Source organism: Acipenser ruthenus, chromosome 51 (assembly GCF_902713425.1).
Source record: "Acipenser ruthenus chromosome 51, fAciRut3.2 maternal haplotype, whole genome shotgun sequence".
NCBI classification, from domain to species: domain Eukaryota; kingdom Metazoa; phylum Chordata; class Actinopteri; order Acipenseriformes; family Acipenseridae; genus Acipenser; species Acipenser ruthenus.
Genome location: NC_081239.1, coordinates 3,126,118 through 3,141,967, shown reverse-complemented (window position 1 = coordinate 3,141,967; position 15,850 = coordinate 3,126,118).

Sequence of the window (15,850 nt, the reverse complement as noted above, 5' to 3'; positions counted from 1 at the left end):
TGTTCACACAGGGTCATTTTGCAAGGTATGCCCTCCATCCAGAATACTAAAGGAGGTCAAAACTCACTGTTATTCATATTTTTGGGCACTCAATTACTGTTCTTTTCCACATCATCAGTAGCAAACTTAACATAACTGAATCTGAATCAGTTGATGAACCATTTACTGTAGCTTACTGAGATCCTCCATGCAATGGAGTCCAATGTTTTACTACATGGAATAACTAGTTCAGCGTCACCTGCGACACTATAACTAAAAACACTGCTGTGCATAATAGTTAAACAGCAAGGCATAGCTTACATTCAAAAATTGACATTACTGTTAAAGCAAAGCATTTGAATTCTTCTTACAAAGCCAGATAACTTACTAAACATAGTTTCTTTTTCTATAATATTGACATCTAATCAAACATGAAATAAATATTAAAGAAACAAATCTGTAGGTTTAATACCAGTGTATCTACATGAGATCCAATAAATTGCCAAATATCCCTTTAATTTATCCAAAAAGGACCAATCTTCATGTCCGATTCTTCTGGTTTTTTTTAATTAAATAATTGTGTAGCGTTTTTAAATCAGGAAAATGTAAATACAATGTCTTTACCTAATGTGACTTGTCCAACCCGAATCCAGAGGCTGTAAGGTTTGTATCCTAGCAACGCACTGATGCTGGCTGCTTAGTAATGACACAATCAGTGTTTTAAACTGGCAATGGGATACTACCTGGGCTCTAATTTGATGCATCGATTTCATTCTTGCAAATATTGTAGTAAACTTTTATAATGGTAAGAACAAAAGGGCCATTTCAAAATGTATTTTGCAGTGCATACAAAACTTATTTAATCTATTCAAAAGATTGTTTTAAATTAAAATTAAGAAAATGGATTGCAATCCTTGTTTTACATTAAAAGCGGCACAGTGAGCATTCTGAAGGAGCTCTGCATGTTTCCAGACCGCACAGCTCAGATTGAAGGTACTGTAGCAGGACTATTCTTTTGGCACTAGCACTGTATGACTAACTTGGAAACTGTTGCCGTGGTAACAAATGCCAGCATCCCCTGCTGAATTTCCAAGATGTTCCAATTGTGTTCCAATTACTGCTGGTTAAACAACTCCCCGTGTACAGTGGTGTTGGCCCTTTATTCATATCAATGTTAACCCCAAATATAAGAACATAACAACATAAGAAATTCTAGAATGAGAGAGGCCATTCGGCCCACCTGTGCTTGCTCGCTTTGATGCAAATGTGATCTGTTAGCACTCAGGAGAGGAAAAACAAAACCCCACTAACCTCTGGGAATCCATGGTTAAACGGACCACCCTTCCTCCAGACGGCTAGCTAAAGGTCTTATTGTAGTCACAGAGAACATAAGAAAGGGTACAAACGAGAGAAGGCCATTCGGCCCATCTTGCTCGTTTGGTTGTTAGTAGCTTATTGATCCCAGAATCTCATCAAGCAGCTTCTTGAAGGATCCCAGGATGTCAGCTTCAACAACATTACTGGGGGGTTCCAGACTCCCACAATTCTCTGTGTAAAAGGCTGTGTGGTCCAGTGGTTAAAGAAAAGGGCTTGTAACCAGGAGGTCCCTGGTTCAAATCCCACTTCAGCCACTGACTCAGTGTGTGACCCTGAGCAAGTCACTTCACCTCCTTGTGCTCTGTCTTCGGGTGAGACATAATTGTAAGTGACTCTGCAGCTGATGCATAGTTCACACACCCTAGTCTCTGTAAGTTCCCTTGGATAAAGGTGTCTGCTAAATAAACAAATAATAATAATAAAAAAGTGCCTCCTATTTTCTGTTCTGAATGCCCCTTTATCTAATCTCCATGTGTGACCTCTTGTCCTTGTATTTTTTATCAGGTCGAAAAAGTTCCCTGTGTCGACGTTGTCAAGACTGAATAGATTCAATTATTTTAGCCTGTCTGCATACGACATGCCTTTTAAACCAGGAATAATTCTGGTCACTCTTCTTTGCACTCTTTCTAGAGCAGCAATATCCTTTTTTGTAGTGAGGTGACCAGAACTGAACACATGTTCTAGATGAGGTCTTACTAATGCATTGTAAAGTTGTAATATTACTTCCCTTGAATTAGATTCAACACTTTTCACTATATATCTAATCATCCTCTTGGCCTTTTTCATCGCTTCCCCTCATTGTCTAGATCAGTGGTTTTTAACCTTTTCATCTCAAGTACCAGTGTTTGCAGCAGGGACCACCAGGTGTACCAGTAACTATGTGCAATCTTAAACGGCTATTTTAAAACTGAGACCTACCCCAATACAACCAGGTTTGTTGTGTCTGTACTCACTTGTTTGGTGCCTCATTCTGCTGAATGGTTAATCTATGCAGCTGATGAATGAACTCGGCATGTTTATATTTTAAATATTTTTAAAGTGTTGTGTGTGGAATTGGTGACCGCACCTTTTAATTGTGTACAGTTGTGATATGGGAAATAGCATGCTGCAGCTCCCATGCTCAGTGTTAGTGGAGTCCTGATCTGACAGCATGCTGCAGCTCCCATGCTCAGTGTTAGTGGAGTCCTGATCTGACAGCATGCTGCAGCTCCCATGCTCAGTGTTAGTGGAGTCCTGATCTGACAGCATGCTGCAGCTCCCATGCTCAGTGTTAGTGGAGTCCTGATCTGACGGCATGCTGCAGCTCCCATGCTCAGTGTTAGTGGAGTCCTGATCTGACTGCATGCTGCAGCTCCCATGCTCAGTGTTAGTGGAGTCCTGATCTGACGGCATGCTGCAGCTCCCATGCTCAGTGTTAGTGGAGTCCTGATCTGACAGCATGCTGCAGCTCCCATGCTCAGTGTTAGTGGAGTCCTGATCTGACAGCATGCTGCAGCTCCCATGCTCAGTGTTAGTGGAGTCCTGATCTGACAGCATGCTGCAGCTCCCATGCTCAGTGTTAGTGGAGTCCTGATCTGACAGCATGTTGCAGCTCCCATGCTCAGTGTTAGTGGAGTCCTGATCTGACAGCATGTTGCAGCTCCCATGCTCAGTGTTAGTGGAGTCCTGATCTGACAGCATGCTGCAGCTCCCATGCTCAGTGTTAGTGAAGTCCTGATCTGACAGCATGCTGCAGCTCCCATGCTCAGTGTTAGTGGAGTCCTGATCTGACAGCATGTTGCAGCTCCCATGCTCAGTGTTAGTGGAGTCCTGATCTGACAGCATGCTGCAGCTCCCATGCTCAGTGTTAGTGGAGTCCTGATCTGACAGCATGCTGCAGCTCCCATGCTCAGTGTTAGTGGAGTCCTGATCTGACAGCATGCTGCAGCTCCAATGCTCAGTGTTAGTGGAGTCCTGATCTGACAGCATGCTGCAGCTCCCATGCTCAGTGTTAGTGGAGTCCTGATCTGACAGCATGCTGCAGCTCCCATGCTTAATGTTAGTGGAGTCCTGATCTGACAGCATGCTGCAGCTCCCATGCTCAGTGTTAGTGGAGTCCTGATCTGACAGCATGCTGCAGCTCCCATGCTTAATGTTAGTGGAGTCCTGATCTGACAGCATGCTGCAGCTCCCATGCTCAGTGTTAGTGGAGTCCTGATCTGACAGCATGCTGCAGCTCCCATGTTCAGTGTTAGTGGAGTCCTGATCTGACAGCATGCTGCAGCTCCCATGCTCAGTGTTAGTGACTCCTGATCTGACAGCATGCTGCAGGTCCCATGCTCAGTGTTAGTGGAGTCCTGATCTGACAGCATGCTGCAGCTCCCATGCTCAGTGTTAGTGAAATCCTGATCTGACAGCATGTAACACAGACAACTCTTATGATTAGATGTTTATTTTTTATTTATTTATTACTTAGCGACTTACAATTGTTACAAGATATCACATTATTTTTACATACAATTACCCATTTATACAGTTGGGTTTTTACTGGAGCAATCTAGGTAAAGTACCTTGCTCAAGGGTACAGCAGCAGTGTCCCCACCGGGGATTGAACCCACGACCCTCCGGTCAAGAGTCCAGAGCCCTAACCGCTACTCCACACTGCAGTTTTTTCAGTAAAAACAAGTTTAAATTGAGTTTGTTATGCCATATTTACAATATTAAATACACCACAGCAAGCACATTGTCATATATTTTCATTCACACAATCAGAGAACTAAATTTAGTGAGTTTATTTATTTATTTATTTATTTATTGCCCAAGCAGTATTTCTGTGCGTTCTGCTTTCACATTTCTTAATGGTGACCCTGCTTTAATAGAAAACTCATGCTACATTGCTGTTTTTGATTATGGTTAAGGTAGGCCTACTCTTAAATTACCGTGCCTGCTTCTGACTGAAGAGACATTATTAGCTCATCATCTAACTGGGGAATCTGCTGCGCAATTAAATCATTCTTATTTGACGGTAAACAATGTAACTCAATATTGTATACTGTGTCTGGGATGCAAGAGGCAACAGATGAAAAAAATCAGTCTGTGTTGACTCAAAGTTTTCTTTAGGCAAAACGTTCTTTACTGTGGCTCCATTCATTGCTTCTCAGGTAACTGCTGACCCAAATGGTTGTTACATTGTTGTTACTAGTACTCTTTTCAACACCCTGTTCATTTGAGCTAATTGGGATGACAGCCATTTTTTCAGTAATTCTTTCTTCCTTACCTCATGTGCACACACACACCACCTTTTACTCGCTCCTCCTTAAATCCAGCACCCCCTTCAAAATCTTCTATGATTATTTGTTCATTTCTTGACACATATGGGGTTTCTTTTTCCAACTGCTTGGCAGTACTGATCAAAACTTTGTCCAGTTTATTTCTTCCCAGATAGACCTCTTTCTGGACACCAACTCAACTCCTGGAAAGTCTTCAGCCATTTTATGGACCAGGGGTCACAAGGACCAGGGATCACAAATGGAGATCAGATAAAGGGGCATTCAGAACAGAAAATAGGAGGCACTTTTTAACACAGAGAATTGTGAGGGTCTGGAACCAACTCCCCAGTAATGTTGTTGAAGCTGACAACCTGGGATCCTTCAAGAAGCTGCTTGATGAGATTCTGGGATCAATAAGCTACTAACAACCAAATGAGCAAGATGGGCTGAATGGCCTCCTCTCATTTGTAAACTTTCTTCTGTTCTTATGTTCTTATGGGAAACTCTAAAGGAGTATTTACGCGGACAAGTAATTTCATACAGTGCTCAACTCTACAGACTCAAACAGGGCGGCTTTCAGAACTAACTGATCTTTTGCAGTTAGATCAGCAACATGCTAACTCTCCCACTCCAGAACTCTATAAACAACGTTTGTCCCTACAAACTGAATTCGACCTTCTCTCTACTAAATAGACAGAGCAATTAATGATTAGATCACGACATGCACTATATAAACATGGTGACAAGGCAAGCAAAATTTGTAATCCATTAACTGCGTCAGTCTGCTGCATCTCATTTGATCCCACAACTTCATACTCAATCAGGTCTACCTACAACTGACCAGCAGGAGATTAATGATCAATTTAAAACATTTTATTCTTCTCTTTACAAATCGGAATCGCCTGCTGATCCTGCATTAACTGAATCTTTTTTTTTTGAGAGCCTTCCTGTTCCAGTTTTGGACCCTGGCTCTAGGACCCACCTGGAGGAGCCTTTTACCACTGATGAAATAAGTCAAGCTATTAGGACAATGCAGCGTGGTAAATCTCCTGGCCCGGACAGGTTTCCCATAGAGTTTTATAAGAAATTTAGCCTTAGTTTGTCTCCTATTGAGCACCATGTTTGCTGAATCTTTTACATCTCTGTCCCTACCGCCTACGTTGTGCCAAGGCTCTATCTCATTGAAACAGAATAAGGACCTTCTCAATTGTGGATCTTACCGCCCCATATCGCTTCTTAATGCAGACTTTAAAATTCTTGCTAAGACCCTAGCACTCCGTCTTGAATCTGTTCTCCCCCATAGTCTCCTCCTGTCAGACAGGGTTTGTGCAGGGCAGACACTCTTATTTTAACCTTCGCCGTCTGTTCAATATTATATATACTCCCTCTTCTCCTCTGCCTGAGGTTATTCTTTCACTAGATACAGAGAAAGCTTTTGATCGTGTTGAGTGGGACTACCTGTTTGCCACTCTACATAAATTTGGCTTTAGTCTCAATTTTATTTCATGGATCAAGCTGTTATATACCTCCCCTACAGCCTCTGCTCACATAGATACTATGCAATCCAATTACTTTCCTCTCCACCGGGGTACATGACAAGGTTGCCCTCTCCCCTGCTTTTTGCAATTGCCACTGAACCTCTTGCAATATCCCTGTGTGGGAGCCAGGAGATAAAAGGAGTAGTTCATGGGGATCGAAAGCAAAAGGTGTCGTTCTAGGGGGGCTCCCGAGTGGCGCATCTAGTAAAGGCTCTCCACGTGGAGTGCAGGATGCGCTCTATAGTCTGGACGTCGCGAGTTCGAGTCCAGGCTATTCCACAGCCGACTGTGGATGGGAGCTCCCAGGGGGCGGCGCACAATTGGCCGAGCGTCACCCGGGGGGAGGGAGGGAGGGAGGGCTAGGTCGGCCAGGCTGTCCTTGGCTCACCGCGCACCAGCGACCCCTGTAGTCTGGCCGGGTGCCTACGGGCTTGCCTGTAAGCTGCTCGAGAGCTGCAGTGTCCTCCGACGCTGTAGCTCTTGGGTGGCTGCATGGTGAGCCCGCAGTGTGAAAAAAAGCGGTCGACTGACAGCACACGCTTCGGAGGACAGTGTGTGTTCGTCTTCGCCCTCCCGAGTCAGCACAGGGGTGGTAGCAGTGAGCTGAGCTTAAAAAAATAATAATTGGCCATTCTAAAAATTGGGAGAAAATAATAAAAAAATAATTGGCAACTAATAAAATTATAAAAAAAAGAATAAAGGTGTCTAGGTAAAGGTTCTACGCTAATGATCTTCTTTTATATATTTCTGATCCTATCTCCTCCCTCCCCCATGCCTTAGCCATATTAGAGCAGTTTAGCAGGTTCTCTGGATATAAACTCAACCTACACAAGAGTAAATTGTTTCTTATCAATTAGGTGGCACTTCACTGTCCCCTTGATAATGTCCCTTTCAAAATTGCATCTGAAAGTTTCACCTACCTGGGGGTCTCTGTTACACACTCATATAATAAACTCTTTAAATTTAACTTTACTTCCCTACAGAGCATATTAAAAAAGACTTTCTTCATTGGTCAATTCTACCTCTTTCTCTAGCAGGTCGCATCAACACTGTCAAGAGGAACATACTCCCTACGTTTCTCTACCTGTTTCAACGTATCCCTGCTTTTATTACAAAAAGTTTTTCAATGCTCCTGATCAGGTGGTTTCTTTGTTTATCTGGAATAAGAAGCTTCCCAGAATCTGCAGAGATTTCCTCCAAAGAATTAAACCAATGGGGGGTATGGTCTTACCCAGTTTTCAATCTTCTTATTGGTCGGCTAATATCCGAAATCTTTTGCATTGGTCATGTTTTCACCCCACGGCTGGATGTAAGGTGCGGCGCTATTAGGACAAGCTGGGTGTTGCAGTTCTGCAAGCATTAGCAGCAGCAAAGAGGCGAGCAGGCAAAATCCCAGACATTCGTTCATTTTTTGAAAATTCCCCCGGACGGAGATAGAAAGCCCAAAAAAGAGGACATGTCTGGGAAAAAACAGACGCATGGTAACCCTACAAAGGAACCTTCCTCCTTGAAACGTCCCACCTGAGATCCCCAAACTGAACAGCTTTCATAGAAGAAATACCCATAAGCAATTAAACCAATTAAGCAACTCAATCAAACATTACCCCATGCATACCAAATGACCAACATGATGTATACATACTGATATATTTTTTTCCTTTTTATGTAATCAGCTGTTAAGAGTTTAGTTCATTTTTTACTCTCCCCTTAACTTTTTATGACTTTTGCAATCATTCTTTGTGCAATTAATTCATGTATGTTTTGTTTTGCTTCTTTGTAATGTTTTGGATACGTTTGTATTAAGTTGCTGCTCTAAGATAAGGGTAGGACCTTCTGGCTTTATAAATCACGTATCAGAAGGGTGCCTGATCACCAGCGACAGAGGAAATTCTGAGCAGGAGTCCCTTCCTGAAGGTAAACGTGTAGGTGAGGTTAAAAGCTCTAGATCCACAAATGCATTGTGGTGAAGACACTCGCTTGCGGGTGGGGGGTTATCCTTCCTGGTAGGATAATGAAATCAAATTCCATTTTTAATATTTTGTTTTCACTGACCCGCTTGTCCTTTTATCATATGTGGGATATATGATATGTTCATGCTTTGCTCTTTTGTTCACTCTGTCATATGCTTGTCTGTGTTTAAAGTGTATAGTCGTAGCAAACTAACAATGTCAACAGTTTGAATTCAAAGAAAAGAATTGTGAAGCATAGGTTTCAGATGGATGAAAAGTGCAGTTAAAGTTGCAATCCATTACATAGTTTTAAAATATTGTGCATAAACTGTACTGCTAAATTGAGGCAAACAATGATTTATTTATATTGATTTAAAATTGTGACTAGTCACCAGGGGCGTAGGAATAGATTTGTACTGAGGCAAAAATCTAATTTTTGTCTAAAAATTTGTCTATTAATGCAAACTGCAAAGCAATATAAGTCGCTAACTCTTTTTACCCAGTGACCCACCTTGAAGATATTTCAGTTTTTTATTTTTCTTAAAAATATTTACCAACATAAAACCAATGTCACCTTACAATAATTGATTTTGAGTTGTTCAGTGTTTTAAAATAAAATATCAAACAGAACAAATTTTCAATGTACCATTTGTAATTCAGTAATATGAGAGAATTGGTCAGGGGTCTGAATACTTTTGCAAGGCACTGTATATATATATAGCACTGATTTATTGTAACGTATTAACACATTAAGTGTCATTGTCCTCATTTGAGGACAGACTACTTTGTCATTTTTTTGAACATTTTAACTGGCATCTACCTGTTATTTAAATGTTCTCTTACCTACTCTAATTTTGTTAACTTCAAAAGTTAAGTCTAAATGTAACTGTTAATTGTGCAACTATAGCCCTTCAGATGCTTTTATGACGCTTCAATATAAAATAAGAAACTGAAGCTTAAACATTCCTGCTATTTTTCTACCCACAGTGGTGATACAGCTCCATTTTCTATGTGTTGAGCTTCATAGCCGGCATGAAATTTAAGGCACTTCTAACTTCACTGTCCTCAAAATAGGACCCAGCAGTTTGTAGAAAAACCGAAGGAATATTGATTTAGAATGTATCAAATTAGACAAATGCAACTTGTGTTCTGATTTATATTAAAAAAAAAGAATGTGGTACTTTATTAAATTTCTACCATCTAAGTGACTGTAGCGAATTCCATAGAAGCTGTCAAACACTTCCATGTGCTATGGAGCTCTAAATGTGCAGAATTGAATGAAGGATTCAGCAGATATGTAGTTCCATTCTAAAACATGATATTTGGTAACAAACAAGGTTAAAGAAATCTGTTTACAAGCCTTACGTTTGAGAAAGGGAAATAAGTGGTTATATTAACAATTCTTAAGATTAGGTTACATAAATATTGAAAAGAAAGAGGTCCTGTTTGTTTGTGGTAGCGTGTACACTGTACTGTATTACTGCTCATGAAGTACAAACAGGTTTTAGCTGCATCAGTTCATTGCCCTAAATTAAGCCAGAGATGAGAGTAAATGAGTCTTGTCTTGCAATTCAAGGTGAAGCAATCCCTAGTTTCTGTGAAGTGTGGTGGAAATGAATGCCCCAGAGGAATAAGCAATAAGCCAAGTAATTAAATTACATGTGATATGAGTCACAAGAAAGAATGCCACAGAAATGGAAAATTAAATAAAGTCTGTCTTGATACTAATGTTTATGAACATCCCTGCTTTTCTGAATTTCAATGAGCAGTAATACAGTGTACACGCTGTAACAAACCAACAGGATCTCTGTCTTTTAGATATCTACAATGGTGTAGATGTTTAATGAACACATACATTAAATCAGTGAAGTAATACAAAGTTAATACCACACGGCCCACCCAGTTAGAACACAGGCCCACCCAAATCTGTACCTATGTGAATGCCAAGATTAAGTAAATGTATAATTTATTTTATTTTATTTTATTTTTCAAACCCTGAAGGCGAGAGCTCAAATTTAGGACAAATAGTCTGTAGAGAAAATGTTGCAGGCTTTAGCCAATCAAAGCAAAGTAGTCATTGTGATGCAATGTTTGGGTGGGATCGTCCTCTTACACAACTAATCATGTACAAGCTGCGTTTGATTGACAGCTTGTGAGGCAGTTGGCGCGGATCTCTTAAGTCCCAGGCGTTTCCATATTCCAGCTTTATTTAAAGTGTGCAGTTTCTTAAGCAGACTTGCAGGCTAATTAGTAGTAGTGCAGCGGTCAACATGCCAAAACAAATTAGTATATTCACACGGCGATCTGATTCAAGCATTCAAAATCATAAAAGGTATTGACAATGTCGACCCAGAGGACTTTTTCGACCTGAAAAAAGAAACAAGGACCAGGGGTCACAAATGGAGATTAGATAAAGGGGAATTCAGAACAGAAAATAGGAGGCACTTTTTTACACAGAGAATTGTGAGGGTCTGGAACCAACTCCCCAGTAATGTTGTTGAAGCCGACACCCTGGGATCCTTCAAGAAGCTGCTTGATGAGATTCTGGGATCAATAAGCTACTAACAACCAAACAAGCAAGATGGGCCGAATGGCCTCCTCTCGTTTGGAAACTTTCTTATGTTCTTATGTTCTTATTAAACACCTATACCTACACCACCACCATTAAACACCTACACCTACACCACCACCATTAAACTCTACACCTACACCATTAAGCAATGACAGTGTTATTTAAGTTGTGGTAAGCAGAAGCACAAAAAGGAGGAGACTGAACAGAGGAAGAGAAGATGTAGCAGATGCAGCAGCTCATGGAAATGCAGAAGGTTGTACTTGAGGTTGCAAAACAAAGAAACAAACTGCTAAAGTAATTCACAGATGTATTCAAAGAATTGTTGAAGAAATAATTTCTTCTTTGGAAAGCTTTATTTTTGCTGTATAAAAATGTTACTAGGTTAAGAACATAAGAACATAAGAACATAGGAACATAAGAACATAGGAACATAAGAACATAGGAACATAAGAACATAAGAACATAAGAACATAGGAACATAAGAAAGTTTACAAGGAAGGAGAGTAATTCCATAAATTCAGATGTTTCATTTAGTTGTATATTTAATTCATTTTCCATACAGAATGCCGATGGACATTCCTGGAGTGCTGTACTCATAAACAACCCACTCACCCCCTTTGGAGGCTGGTCTAGTCCTTGTGGAATAACCACAGCACTCCATCATTCACGCTGGAGGCTCTGTATTCTATATTTTGGATGCCTTGCAAATACCATTACACTGTTTAATTATTCTATCAGATTAATTTTTGATTGCAGGAGGCTAACTGTATTTGAATGGTTTGATTTCAAAATCTAATCATTGCTCGCTCTAGATATCCCGCTAAGAGTGGCTAAGTATAGCATCTTATAAAATGTTACAGCAAACCCGTATTCCATTTGTATTATTTTAAAAGAGAAAGGGTGCTCCCTCCAATGCAGGGCAGGCTTGAGAAATGGAGACTGAACTGCTCCCTTTTATTATTATTATTATTTGTTTATTTAGCAGACGCCTTTATCCAAGGCGACTTACAGAGACTAGGGTGTGTGAACTATGCATCAGCTGCAGAGTCACTTACAACAACGACTCACCCGAAAGACGGAGCACAAGGAGGTTAAGTGACTTGCTCAGGGTCACACAATGAGTCAGTGGCTGAGGTGGGATTTGAACCGGGGACATCCTGGTTACAAGCCCTTTTCTTTAACCACTGGACAACACAGCCTCCCTTCCCACACCCCCTAAGAGAAAGGGTGATACCTCCAGTCCATGGCAGATTTGAGGCATGGAGACAACTGCTCCCTCTCTCCCACACCTACAACTCCAGGTATTTCTTACAGAGAGAGAGCATTAACCAAGCATGTACTTTCTGAGTGACTGTGGCAAGGTGAAAATCCTGCTGCGGTAAAATGTGTGTGTGCGTGCGTGCGTGCGTGCGTGCGTGTCTGTGTCTGTGAGTGTGTGAGTGTGTGAATGTGTGTGTGTGTGTGTGTGTGTGTGTGTGTGTGTGAGTGTGTGTGAGTGTGTGTGTGTGTGTGTGTGTGTGTGTGTGCGTGCGTGCGTGTGTGTGTGTGTGCGTGCGTGCGTGCATGTGTGTGTATGTATGTGGGGAATATTGGGTTAGCAGGGAGAATGTGGCCACAGGTGTATAAAAATGGTGATCACAGGTGTTAAGGGAGAATTGGTGTTAGAAGGTGAAGGTGTGTTGCTGTACAGGGCTGTGCTGTCATGAGTTTTTGTGTAGACCTTTTGTTTTGGCCCTTGTGTCTTTTTGTTTTGTTCATGTGTTTTGTTTGTTTAGTGTATTGTCTTTGTTCTTATTAAATGTGCACAATTGCACTTAAACTGCAGCTTTCTTGTCTCTGAGTCTGTCTACTTGCTGGTAACAGCTTGGTCGTGACGCTACCCTGTCACAGTGCCTGATACAAGTTTAAGGCTTAGAAAAACTGTCTAAAAAAATGTGAATTCATTTTTTTTTATGTTCAGATTATTAGATTTGTGGTCAATCGGGTCTGTAGAAAGCGTGAAGGGTGTTATGGTTGGTAAGTATTGCATGTGTGTAGTATAATATGAACCCAGACATGTCTCAGCAGCTTAGTCTCAAAATTGAGTATAACTCTCACAAAGCTGCTATATAATAACAGCCACTTAGAAATGTCTTTTTTTAGCCAGATGTAATCTATGTGAACTTTGCAATCTAAAGAATGATATTTTGTGAGACTGATATTATATTTTGAAAAAAAAATTGTACTATTAATATAATAGGTTTAATTGCCTTTTACACGATATAGTAACTGTTGAGCATGGTAAACATAAAGCTACTCAAACATAAGTAAATACTTTAGGACAGATGTGTAGAAAAACAAAAAGTTCCATAAAAAAAAAAAAGAAATGTTGCGATTGGCATGAACTTGCATCGATTTCAAAACTGCTGCCTTGATGACTGATACGCACACACTGTCCCCATAGAGCAGGAACATGATCACCCCCTAAGAGAAAGGGAGCTCCCTCCAGTCCAGGCCAGGCTTGAAGCATAGTGACTGAACTGCTCCATCTTCCACTGAGAAGGTGGTCCCTCTAGCCCAGGGAAGGCTCAATTCCTTTTTGAAACACAATCAGATTGTTAAATGGGAGAGAAATTTACTACTGTTGACTGCTTTCCTGCTACAGGTTGGATGTCAGTTTGATCTTTTCAACACAAACAGATCGATGAGATGATTTCCCAGCTGGCTGCAGCAGAGCTAGATTTGCCTACCCTGAGATCATTTGTAATCATTGTGTGTAAAATTATGTGCAGCTCCTTGGGTTTTGATTGACTGTTGCTAAGAAACCAGTGTAACAGTAATGTTTAGAATAGTGTATTCTGGCCTATAAGATTAGTTCAGTCACATAGTTAGGAGATGAGTTGTTTATGGGAAAAAAATGATATATAAAAATAATCTTGCAGAATCAGTATGAATCTGAATATAAAATTAGGTTCGGACTCAGTCCTAGGTTGAACTGATGCTGCAGTAACACTAGGGGGTGAGTTCAATTAAGAAAATACAATCATTTCTTTGTTGTGTGGTGCCATTTCTTCAAACGTTTTAAATGAAGTGCTATAGACACTAAATCAAATATATAACCCCTAAAGAACTAAGTGGCTGATCTGATCAGTCAATACTGAGTCTGTTTGCTCTTTATTTACCACTGACTTTATTGTATTTCATAACTGCACTTATCTGTAATGTGATATTTTGTAATGAGATATTTTGTAACAACTGTAAATCGCCCTGGATAAGGGGCACCTGCTAATAAATAAATAAATAAATAAATAAATAAATAAATAAATTAATTAATTAATTAATTAATTAATTAATTAATTAATTAATTAATTAATTTATTAGCAGGTGCCCCTTATCCAGGGCGATTTACAGTTGTTACAAAATATGAGACAAGCACAATGTATCTACCACCTATCTGTGGTTATCCAGAAATATTACCCCCGAATATAAGCTGGTGATGCAATCCAGGGGGACCCCCTGGTTCTGTTAAATGCTGCTGTGATTTTTCCTTACAGGGTACTGGTGAAATCAACCACTAGTAGACAAATGTTTCACCTATTGCCCTGAAGCAGGCACTATAAACTTCTAGAATCTCAGCACAAGTCCTTGACACTTTTGCAGTGGTGTCGGTGCACAGTAACATAGATATAAAGCAGGGCAGTGGAAGGGGACAGATTTGTGGAATGATTTCAATATCTAGGACTGCTGTGAGACGGAAGACTACTAATGAATTGGACCTCAATGTCTTAGTACTAAAGAGCAAAATGGGGTTAAAGAAAATAGATACAATCTTTAATAGGATTAGTAGTTTTATTCTTCAGTGTGGGCCATTAGAACAGCATTGCACACTGTATACTACAACATTGCTATACAGCTATGGCCACAAGTTTTGCATCACCCTATAGAATTAACAAATTTTTCTTCATAAAGTCAAATGAAACCTGATGAATAATGTTACATTAACATATTGAATTACATACCGCTTTGTAGCATTCCATATACTTAACAAAAAAATGACAAAAATTGAAAATGTGACTGTGACAGAGAGGGAATGAATCCGAATCAACAATCTCCCTCTCGGGCACTGCACAACAGGAACTGCGTGCCTCGTACTGCATGGTTGGGCAGTTCATTCCAGGGGCAGACGGAAGCCGACCATTCAGGAAAGGGATGGCGTCACAGTACCTGGAGTCATCGCCCTAGTACGGTGAGCGAAGTTTCATTCATGTGATGAGAAAATTGCAAACTGTTTTTAATGTAAACAACATCATCACAATGAAAGATTTGTCTCCCAAAAGCATAGAAAGGTGATCTGGAAAATGCATCAAAAAAGCAAACACCATTAATCAGTCCTATTTTGAATCATGCATTTGTAAAACTCTGTAAAACCCGTAGACTTTTGCGGTATCATTTGGTAGTTTCTTTGATTACATGTTGTTAAATAAAAGATCTAAATGAATATTATATTATATCGGTTTTTTTTTAATGATGAAGGAGTTTCCAGTGGAACCATAGGGGCCAACCGTAAACTGCCTGTATATCTCAGCAGTCTGTTCCCGGATTTTAACTGTGTTTATTCCTTAAAATGTCGGTACACCGGAGTTTGGAATTTTCTCATCACAATATACTCCCAAGTAGAGGGACGACCAGCTCAAGGCTTCTTTTTACACTTAACACAAACTGTACACATAGAAACACAGACAGGTGCTTTGTATTGATTGTATTAAAACATAGGAGTGATAATCTACACAGTAATAAATGAAATTTATAATTAAAGTTCGGGAGGAGGGTCAGACACCAATCTCCGCGTCACCAAATTGAATTATTCAATTGACACATTAGCTAATTAAGATTGTTAGCACTATAAATACCCTCTTCACTTACCTCTCAGTTGTGTTTCGATTTCATCGTAACCCACCACCTCCCCATCTCCACCTTTCTTAATAACAATTTCTAGGTTTTATCAATGGGGGTCTCAGCCTCGTCCAGTAGGCCAGGCAGCGAGCCCTCAAACCAAGTTAGGTTTGAGGCCAAATGAATGTGTATATACAACATACTTCTCTGTAAAATCGCATACTCCGCATTCTCCACAATAAATATTTGTACTAAAACATTTTGTGATTGGTTTTTTTCCCGAACTACTGAAATGCTGTTTGACACTGAGTTGCA